The sequence below is a fragment of the Pagrus major genome, chromosome 18 (assembly GCF_040436345.1).
Source record: "Pagrus major chromosome 18, Pma_NU_1.0".
Classification (NCBI taxonomy): domain Eukaryota; kingdom Metazoa; phylum Chordata; class Actinopteri; order Spariformes; family Sparidae; genus Pagrus; species Pagrus major.
In genome coordinates this window covers 17,561,675-17,573,274 of record NC_133232.1, presented here as the reverse complement: position 1 = coordinate 17,573,274, position 11,600 = coordinate 17,561,675, and positions in this window count along the sequence as shown.

Below are 11,600 nucleotides of genomic sequence, written 5' to 3'. Positions count from 1 at the left end.
GCGGGTAAATCTCGCAGGATAAACAAGATGTCTGGGTTCCACCACACTGGCTTTCCTGATTAGTTTTGAAGTGCATATAGTACGCACACACACTCACACACACACACACACACACTGGGCTGAAACAGAAGCCACTTAGTGTATCAAGGGGAAGGTGAGGAAACATTATGCTGATATGTTACATGTGAGCTGAAGTCATGGAGTCTTACAACGCAGCTCCCATGCACAGCCGCCCACCCTGGTCCTCCCACAATACACTAGAGCAAGGCGGCTCTGTGGGGGATGAGTAATATGCATGCTCTTTGTGAGGGCCGGCTCGCATCCAAGTATTTTTTCTTTTTCTTTTCTTTTTTAGACATTTGATTACAATTTGCTCTTTTAATGGAAGCACTTTGGGCGTACTGTACAAAGAGGTTGTAATAGAATTCATTCAGGAGCAGTCTAATGCCTCCAAATGTCACAAGTACAGTTTTAGGAAAAGTCACGTCGGCCTTATTATGCCACGTTGACCTTTCCCTCTCAGTCTGTCCTGCGTTTGAATTACAGTACATGATGTATTATTGTGTTAACATTTGTGGCCTGAAGACACACACTGCGCTTAAAGAATTGTCCGAGCTTTCAAATTACATTTCCGTGCTTTAGTGTGTGTGTGTTTGTACAGTTTGTCCTGAGATGGCTCAAAAACAGGTTCTTCTGCTTTGTAAGCTATATGCCCTGCAGCAGAAATAACTGCGATGATAACCTAGTTTTTTATCAGTGTGAGCGCATGAAAGTGTGTGTGTGTGTGTGTGTGTGTGTGTGTGTGTGTGTGTGTGTGTGTGTGTGTGTGTGAAGGAGGGAGGTAGAAGAGGTGAGGCATGGCTCTGTGACGGCTGGTGTGTGTGTTGTAAGGGGTTGAGGGGCATGGCAGTAAAGGGTCATTACATTACCTCCTGTAGGATCCGCGCGGGGCCTGATGACAGCCTTCTGAGACACACACACACACACACACACACACCTGCAGCTGCTGCAGCAGAGCTTGTTAGCTGGAGCTCAGCACACATGAAAGACTGCTGTCGTTACTGTGTGGCAGTTACAGAAAGATCTCATTAAGTTTGCAGACACTGATTTTGAGAGAAGGCTCGATATCATTCTTTTGTTCGGCGATAAACACAAGCGGAAAGTGAGATCAACTAAAGTAATGTATCCGTACTGCGTTTCAAAAAAGTTTATGAAAGTTTATTTAAAAACAAAAATGTGCTCTGTAAACAGTTGTTTTCCTCTCGTTATCAAAAAATGTATCTTAAAGGGGCTCTATGGAACAATTTGTAGCAATTTACATGTATTACTCATTTCTTTATTGGCCATATGTGAGAGGATTGTAATGTGACATGAAAAATGAGACTCTCCGTCTCTCTCAGTTGTCTGTACAAGCCTGTGGATGATTTGTTTAAAGGTGCACTATGTTGTTTTGGGGAAGAAATTTTAATCAGAAGAGAAAGATCTTTGTTGACTGCTTTTTTATGCCTAAACAAAGTTAATGAACAAACTCTCTTAATTTTGATGACTGAATAAACTAAATAAACAAACTAACCCTTAAAGGACAGGACAGTTTCATACTGTTTTACTTTGTTTATATGTGGCGGACCCTGCCACCTTTCTAGCTTCGAACAGTGTTCTGGGGACCTTATTTTCCAACAGCTTGTTTATTTAGTTTTGGAAAAAATAAACATTTCTGTGATTGTATTATTATCGTATTATTATTTCAAATAGTAAAATTCTAAGTTTGAATTTCTTCTCCAAAACTCCATAGTGCCCCTTTAAGTTGTTTACATGCTACTGGACTGTGGATTTCTTTGTGAAGGACTCGGGTCAGATTTTCCACGACAGTCCAAAGAATGTGACTTCATGCACATAGTTTTCTTATAAACAACACTGTTACTTCTGATCAAACCATATAACATATAAGAATTTCAGTTTAAAACATTCAAAAATTAACTAAAGTTATCAACAGAACGTGAAGAAATAACAGTTCTGACATTATGTCAAAGACATCTTTGTATTGTGTTGAAGAGATGGATAAAGTCATGGATGTATAGAGAGAATACAGCTGCAGTTAGAAGTTACTCTGTTGATATGCTGCACCTATTTGTTGGGAGTATACTGTAAATTCAACAGGTGGCCAATTTTTACATATTGCACCTTTAACAAATTCTGGTCACACCCTCTTCCAGTTTAAGCACCACTGAATCCTGGTTTAAGCCCGACCCAAACTGAGTACAGCTATGGATACAGATAATTTAGTTGGCTGCACAAATACAGATTCAGATACAGATAATGGTGAACTTGCTCAGCCCCATCATCACATCTTAAGTATTACTGTTTACCTCACAACAACACAAAGATTTTGCATGAAAAACATGTAAAAACATTTTAAAAAACTAATTTTGAATGTCACTATGAATGTCTTCTAGGAGAGACTGCCTGATAATGTGCACCATTACCTCATGTTGAAATGATCTCTCCCCCCTCTCTACAACAGCTGGCTTTTCACCCCACCTTTGAATGATCCCATTTAGAACAGATATAAACACTTTCGTTTCCGATGTGCTTCAGCCATTGTGTTTAAAACATTTTCCTTCTTTTATAACCTGGCACTACAACCCCAAGAGCATATTTTCTGTACACCAGTCACTGGAAAAGGAGTGGCTATAAAACGGTGAATACATTTTTAAAGTCACAACCCCCTGAAATGAATCTTTTTTATTATCATTATCTTATTACTATTATCAGCAGAAGGCACAAACGTGCATCTTCCTAACGTGCTCAGCTGGTGAAGGACTTTATTGTGCATACTTTTTTGCATTTGTAAGCAACTTTCATAGTTCTCTTTAACACATCCATGGTCTACAAAGTCTGTGTAGCTTGAGCAGCACATACGTGGAGCTGCAGCTTCAGCCGTCTGTCTGTTTCGTGCAGGATGAGGCACAGCATTTTGTGTTGTCATCCCTATTTTGGCAGCACTCACATCCAAACGCACAATCTGTAGAAGCATATCTGTTCCATCAGATGCGCATGAGACAGACGACGGAAAAACAGTTGAAACACCTCCAGTGTGGACAAACTGTTAAGTCCAGTACTCAGTCACCTTTCAGCTCTGTTTTGGTCTCCACCAACTCGTTGGCGAAACATCTGCTTCTTCAGCAGTAAATGCTCCTCTGTGTTCACCAGATGGTCACTTACACTGTATATCTGTTGTTTGATGCTTATCGAAGTTTTTTTTGTCATTTGATCCATTGTCAATTTAAATGCAATGATTTGGGAAGTTTACATTAAGTTAACTTCAATTAAACTAAGTTAAGCTGATATTTTTGAAAGCCAAATAAAATTACTCGTGAACAGCCAGTTTAAAATATACTACTCAACAAATTATATCTGGTAAAGTGACTGGTTTACAGATCAAGTCTCAAGCCTCCTGGACTGCTCACAGACTCATCGGGGCGGCCCCAATAATATTTGACATGTTTGATATTTACGTTTTAATATCTGGATGATTTTAATCGATACTTTACGAGCCAGACCACAACAACCAATGAGAGAGGCGTCCCGGAGCAGCTGACGGTGATGCCAAGCAATGGTAAACATTCTAGACCTTGAGGCTAACATTAGCTAGCATGCTACTGTTGACAGAACCTTAAAATCTCCCCTCCAGATCTTACCTAAGAACAGAAAACCTGTGTTGACCACGTCTCCCCACTCATCCAGACTTTTGTTTTTTTCACACTGCAACACCTTACTACAGCAAGCTGTTACACCACACCAATCTCTATTTTGTTTATGTCTGCTTCCCCATGAGATCACAAAGCGGTTTTTACTGTTCATTCAAAATGTATTAATATTGAGCATGTCGCATATCCAAATTGCAGACAGACAGACAGACAGACTCATTTTATAGTTAGATGTCTTTTTGGAGCAAAGTAAGTCAAACATACAGTCAACCTCTCTGTTCCTACTTGCTCAGTTAGCTTCTGGCTACTGATCAGCATGTGTTGGATCCTTTCAAAAATAAACAATGTAAATCTGCAGCTCTTATTGTTGTGCACAATGCAACATGTGCCACAAAATTGTCTTCCCGTCTGCTATAGAAAGGCTTAAATGAGTGAATCACTGCTAAGATACTCTCACTTCGACAGCATTCTTAAAAATGTGTTATTTATTTCTCCAACACAAGCACCGCCACACTGTTTTCTAGGCTGTGTTATTGAGTAGAGAGAGCCGTAATGGCCAGGTAGAGGGAAAACAGCTCTTTTGCGCTGGGGGTTACGATTGATGAGGCTCATTGTAGCCGCGCAGGAAGCTAATGAGTCAGAACCACGAGTCAAGCTGTCTGGAAATCACACCGCCCCAAAAAAAGCCCAATGTGACATCTTCAACACCAAACAAATGCAGAGGGAGAGACACACAGACTGAAAATGAGACACCAGAGAGGGGAGCTTATGCCACTGCTTTACATCAACAGTCATTCATTTCCCTAAATAGCATTTTAGCTTAAGCATGCACAAATTACAAACTGAAAGTGAATCTCAGCACATATTCACATAAACAATAGGTATATGTGGTTTTTAAAATAGAACACTGGCACCGGAAAAGAACACCTGATGGCAAAAGATGCAGACAAAAGCACAAAAATAGTACAGTGTTCCTCTTTCTTAATTTACCTTAAAGGTTATTAAGGCAGAAAGAAATCAGTCCTCCTCCTTTAATGGCAATCAGTTCTTTCCACCTCAGAGACCAGATTAATGGACTAATGGACTAATGGACCCTTTCAAACCACATGAGACCACCTTTGGTCCCAATAACAGCTACCACAAAAATCAAAGACCTGTAGCATTCCAGTGATAAAGCTGACATTATGGACATCAGTGCTTTGTGCAGCTTCCTTGATTGTTGGTTCAAGTTTAAAGCTGCATTAATTGATTTTTGGCCACTGGAGGCAGCAGACCAAATTTACAAAATGAACACCATGCTGAATTGAAGAAGACATGAAACTAATGATTGAGGCAATAAACTCATTAGAAAACAGTTTACTGAGGTGATTAAAAAAAGGAGAAGTAGGGTCAATTTCTCATAAGCTTACATAGAATCTGACTTCTTTATGAAACCAGTCCAGGCAACCTCCTGCTGGCCATTGGAAAGAATGCAGGTTCAAGGCACTTCTGGATTGGCTTCACTTTTCAGACCAGAAATCTCTTTCCAAATTATATGCTGTCAGTGGTTTCCACCATCTCGTGAGGGAAGTATCTGCCTTTTTATCTGCTTAACGCTCCACTGTGTTCACCAGCTCATTGCTTACTTTGTCTGCTATCTTGTGCTGGATGGGTAGCTTACAGTGGGCTTATCATGGCATCTTAACTGAAAGCAGGAGCTGGTTGGAAGCAAGGCTGATGAAAGCAGTAAGAGCGACCCAAAACTGGAAAGTTGTGGGTTGTATAACCAAAACAATGAGGTGAAAGACACCAAAACACAGCGCAAAGCTGAGGGGAACTACAGAATTAGATCCACTGCAAATAGAAAGTTTAATGTCTTGCCACTGAGCAGCCATCTGGTAAAGGCTTAGAAGACCAGGCTCCTGTATAAATGAGTGGGGACAGAGCCAGATCTTCACTTTAGCTGGTCACCTGGACATACAAACTGCATGTATAGAACTGCCAGTCAAATATGATAACAAAAAAGGTTAAAAGGTTTTGTGACTTTGCCCCAAAATAAGGTTTAAAACACCTTTTCCTAAAGATTATACTTCTACTGCTCTGCTCACATCGGTGCGACAATGTGATAGGCTGATATCTTTCTCAGTATAAAGCACATGATTGGCTTTTGGGGAGACAGGGGCAGGATATGTCTCTCTAATATTTCTGGTATAGGGCAGCTAAAGTTATTTATTTCTTGTCTAATGCCATCTGAATGTTCCTTGAGTGATTCCTGGATGATTTATGTGACAGAGAGTATTATCTTCGTGGAAGTACTGACTCCCCTGAGAATACATGATAGAGGGATGAACCTGATTTGTTTTGGCATCACAGTGTTTATCCAGTGTATGCCACAAATATTCAAGCTACCTTCAGGATAAATTCTCATAACTTTGAAGAGCCACAGACTTTTTCATCTAGCGCCATCATCAGGTCATAATTTCAGTACTTTGATTTACGACCAAGACTGGGATTCCCACCTTCGAAAGCCGATCAAAAGTTTTGTCAGCAAGGACTTTATTTTTTGTTTATGTGGAAATGGCTGTTCAGTCACATGTTACTTGTGGAAGAAGAGCTTCTGATGCGTTCAGCTCTTAATGTAGCAGCATCCATATATGCACATAAAGGAGTATTTTCTATTTTTCCACAATTAGACACAATATCGATACACTGCATATTCAGACTGGGTTTGAATAATACTACTGCTGTGTTGTGAAATTAAATGTCATCTTTTAAATTCACATTCTGAGAAAATGTCACTGGAATGTAATTTCTGGAAAATAACAACAGAAGTGGCCTGTTTACTCTACCTACTGCAGATTAATTCATCCAAACACATTTCTGCCTTTGGATGAAGAAAAATATTTGTCAAACCAAGCCTCCAATTTGCCAGTTAATCCATTTGCACCGTGTTAAACTCACATTCATCAAGGGTGCGTTTATCCACTGTGGCTGCACTCTCATGCCTCACTCAGCAGTCGAAAACCGAGCTTGATTTGCTCTGGCAAACATGAGACCGTCCTTCAGCTGGAAGACGGGGATGTTGTTTTATAGCTGACCATGACCTCTGACCTCCCTGTAGAGGCGGAGGTGGAGCCAAAAGGAGAATCTCCCCTCAGGGTTCAAACAGCATATAAAAAAAAGAAAAAACCTTCACTGACATACAAGTTTATAAAAATAACATCAAATTCCACATCGACACTCAGAGGAAAAAATATTGACACAAATCCTTTCCTTCAGGGCAGAATAGTTACCACCTCACAGCATAGTGCATCACTGTTGGCCAGTTCCTACCTTTATTGTGGAAACAATGGAAAGGTGTGACACTACAGCAGATTAAAGTCTTCACCACAGTGTGACTGACAAATGAACACGCACCCCTTGGAGCAGCACTGAAGACTCCTCAAAGAGCATCATATTTATAGAAAAGCATTCAGACAACAATGGCTCAATATCTTAAGTCTTATGAAGCTCTTTTTCTTCAGCGCTATTGCTGCCAACAAACATGGAAAATGAAGCCGTTCCATCCAGACGCAAAGAAGGCATCATCCTGTGCCATTATCCACTTGTGAATCTGATTCGGAGTCATTTCAGCGCTGCAGTGCCCTAGTGGCCTCTCATGTACTTCGCTAAGCCTGCCTACCCATTACATGCAAGTACTCGACCACACTTGAGTGCCCTGTAATGTACAAATGGTAGATTTCCCCTCTTTCTAGACAATTCTGTCACTTTCGTATGAAGTTCAGGTCTGGGCCATGGAACAGCTGGAAACCAGGCAAAGAGGTGGGCACTGAGCTCATCTTCAGTTTGAAGTGCACTGCAGCGATCACCTCCAAATGGCTTCATGAAAGGTGGAATTTTAACTTTATTTTCTGTATTTCCCCTCTGTCTTCAGTCAGATCAATCAAGCATCCATAATAAGAGCTGCCCACTAGATTACCTTCATGTCCCACAGCCCTGTTTTGTCTGACGTCCCAGCTTCTAAGTATAGGCACTTGCCCTGATTTAAAGGGATAGTCTGGTTGTGGGGGAATTGTGCTATTTTTCTCTGTCTCATCCATGCCTCTTTTATGTTTCCGTGTGAAGGTACAGTGTGCTGAACAGAAGGATCTTGTCTCAGTGTAAATACACCTTCAATGCATGGCGTTTGATGCTTTTTCTTAAAAGCGTAGAACTACTGCAAAGAAAGTATGAAAAACACCATGTTTGATCGAAACACATTTGGCACGTTCAACCAGCTTTACCTTTCTGGAGAATTATAAAAGCCTACTTCCCACTCTGAGTGAAGCTGCTACAGATGCCATTGGAAAAATGTTCTTGTTTACACTGAATGATAATTGGACAGTGCCTCTTGGGGAAAAAAACACTGATTGTCTTTGTTTGAGATGTATACCATTATTATGTCTGTGAGTTTAACAGGAAGCTGGAGTCAGAGGGTTGTTCCCTTAGTTTAGCATAAAGACTTGGAGCAGGGCGAAGCAGCTGGTCTGCACTCTAGAAGCTCAAACACATGCCCACCAACAACCTGCCTGACCCTACCTGTGTGTTCAGATAGAACCCAGGGCATTTGAGAAGGTAAGTTGCTTACAAATTCAATGGAAAAATATAATTAGACTTGATTACAAAGTTCAATTTTGAGTTCAAAATGTTTTAATGTAAGCAAACAATTAGCTTTATTCTGTGGCTTTCTGAGTCTGCTTCATAGGCATTCAAAGGAGAGAGTTTCTGGTCAGGTCAGTCAAAGCTTCACGTCACTGTGAGAGAGTCACTGCACCTGGCTGTTGTCTGGCAGTAGTTGCTGCATGTACCTCCCCAACAACCTCTGCAGTTTTATTTAGCCACTTGTTTCCTTTTTTTAAGCACATAAACACTTTTTAATACAACCGTGTAGCATTTACTGATGCATCTTACTGAAATATGTTAAGCTTCTGTTAACGACAGGCCTTATTTCAGATATTTACCCAAAAAACAATTTTTAAAAAGCTAGCTTTCCCTTACTTCTCACTGCGAGGTGTGTGCTTTGTGATAAAGTTACTGGGTTAGCTGCTGAACAGTCAGTTGCTGCCTCGGCTCAGGGTCTGTGTACTGAGAGCAGAGCGCATCACTGTCGTTGCTAAACACCTAAGATTATCATAATGAATGTAAAACAACAAACATGGCTATTGTTAGTATTCATCGCTGTCAAGCTAGGCATGTAAGTATTGGGAAACTTTGCACTTTGCTGCACTTTCTCTGCCAGTCTTCTGCCACTAGCTCGCTAATAGCTTTAGAAATATGTCCGTCTGGCCCTGTGGAAGACTTCAGTCATGCGCAGTAAGTGCAGAGTGAACACAGGAAGGCAGATGGCTTATTAGGGACTCACGACAGCCACAGTCACCATATTTTCTTTCTTTTTTATTTTGTTAGAGCGTTAGATTTATTGATTGCTCTCAGGATGTTCTTCAACACACACACTTTCTCCACAGCAGTGTGGTATTGATCTTCTCCTCTAACTCTCAGAAAGAAATAAGAAATAAGCCTGTTTCTTAAAATGTAGAGGTATTCCTTTTAATTTAAACTGATAAAGAAGAAAATATGACAGACTAGATCATTGATCACAGGTTATTGATCAGTGTGAGAGATTCTTCAAATCTAAATATAAACCATAACAAGACATCATTTACTCTAAACCTCATGCATGTGGATGGAGGTAGAGTCAAAGTGCTCCCAAAAATGGTTAGATGTGTCTTTTAATGAATAATATGCTTTCACCAAAGGTTTCTAAAAATAACTTTGTACATCATCGATTTATTTAATCTTAGCATCAAAGAAGACACGTGAACATACAGTATATAGCATGCAGAGGAGGGCAGCTGTTGTAGGCGGTTGGCTCTTCTCTTCTTTCTTTTGCTTAAACACAGGCGGAAATGAGGCGTTCACACATTTATAGATCATTTCTGGTGATGGTTTTGAATCCGTCTGTAGGGGACGTGGCCGGTGGGAGACGCGAGAAGAGGCGTAAATGTTGGTGGGAGAATGCTTGCCCTGCAGCAAAGAGTGTGTGAGCACATATGTGAGTGTGTCTGAGCACATGTGCATATGCAAGTGTAGTTTTCATGAATAAATTACTGCAGTGGAAAAAGTCTTTGCATTAAGTTTTTAAAGCAAAATTATAAAAGTAAATAAACAACAATGGCAGCCAGATTAGAGGGAGAACATTGATTATAATCCCGTATTTACCAATAAAGATAATAATCAATTGAGTAAACTAATTATACTACAGAAACCACCTGGTTATAATTTTTTTGACAGGATAATAAAGAAATGAGTATCAAGCAAGGTTCTTATTCTTTTGTTGATGTTTGCTGAAAACCAATAAAATACCTAATTATTGTTTTTAATGACGTCTAATTCTCTGTGGAGCCAAAAAGGAACAAATCCTGTCCTCGGGATGAGGCTCACAGCGTTGCCTGGTGGAAGACATGCTGGAAACGCGGTCCCAGTTTGCTTCTGCTCCGCTTCCTCGGTCTTCTCCACAGCAGCCGGGGCCCCCCACCAGCAGCAGCAGATGTAGCCACAACACTTTACTGAGCCGTTTTTTGCTGAGCCATTACAAATGCGACTGAAGGAGGGTGACACCAGATAACCTTCACTGACACACAACATGCAGCCACACAAGGACAAATTTGGCATGTCACAACTGTGTCATCATTTTTCAATCCTGCAGGTAACATGAAGACCTGGGACTGAGTTTTGATTCCAGACTCTGAGGTGTGTTTCTTTAGCTGTGTGATTACATTATGGGTGAAAAAAACGAGCAAATATAGCTCGAGAATAATAGCAAATAGAAGTGTAATTATGTATAAATGCTATCAATAACGTTGTCAAATCCCCAGTTATGAAATGTGCCATGTCCTTGCGGAACGTCCCTCTAAAAGGACATTTACCTGAGCAGATCTGTTGATTAGAAACACAAAGCAGACTGTTCCAGTGCCCTCCAGGCTTTCAAGCAGCAGTAGCCTGCAGCAGACGTATTATCCAGCCGTTAGAGACTTCGACAGGGGGAAAAGAGAGAGCTCCCAGCACAGAAGATTAGACTAATGAATGCAGTTGCTGTGAAGGGAAGTTTCAACTTTAAGCCAGCACCTGTTTCTGTGATGTTTTCCTTATTAAGGGGAAGAGAACAACTTTACATTGTAATTGTTACCAAACTAAATTTACATGACAGAAGTCAACATGATGCTTCATAATATAAAAACTGAAGGTGAGATTCTCAATGCAGCTATTTTCTTTTTAATGGTGAGTGATTTAAATTCACTTGTGTACCCGACTTTGAAGGTGACAGATATGAATAAATATGCATGTAATGTGTATTTGCATGCACAGGGGTGCTCTTATTACAGTGCCTCTGTTCTAAAAGGGAAAAAAGGTAATTAAATACAACATATGATATATTTGTAATAACAAAAGTTACCAATACAAAAATCACCTAATGCTCAACAGTATGTCTAAGCTCACTCTTTTCGCCTTGGGAGAAACAGGTCATAGGTCACTGTTTATTTAAAGGGGCTCTATGTAGCAGTTTGTAGGAAACAAATGTATTCATTACTTTCTTATTGGCCTTCCCTGTCTCTCTCGGTTGTCTATACAAGCTGTGGATGATTTGTTTAAAGGTGCAATATGTAAAATTGGCCAACTGTCTAATTCATATTACAAACAAAAAAGGGGGGAGCATTTTATCAGAGTTAGCTTGGTGGTCCTGACTGGGAGCTCAGAGCACCAGGGGAGTGTTGGCGTTTACACTGCAAGCGCAGGAGCTTTGGACCGGGCAGGCCGAGGCTTGCTGGTTAGCTGCTGACTTCAGTAGATATCTCTGCAACACAGTACATAGATATC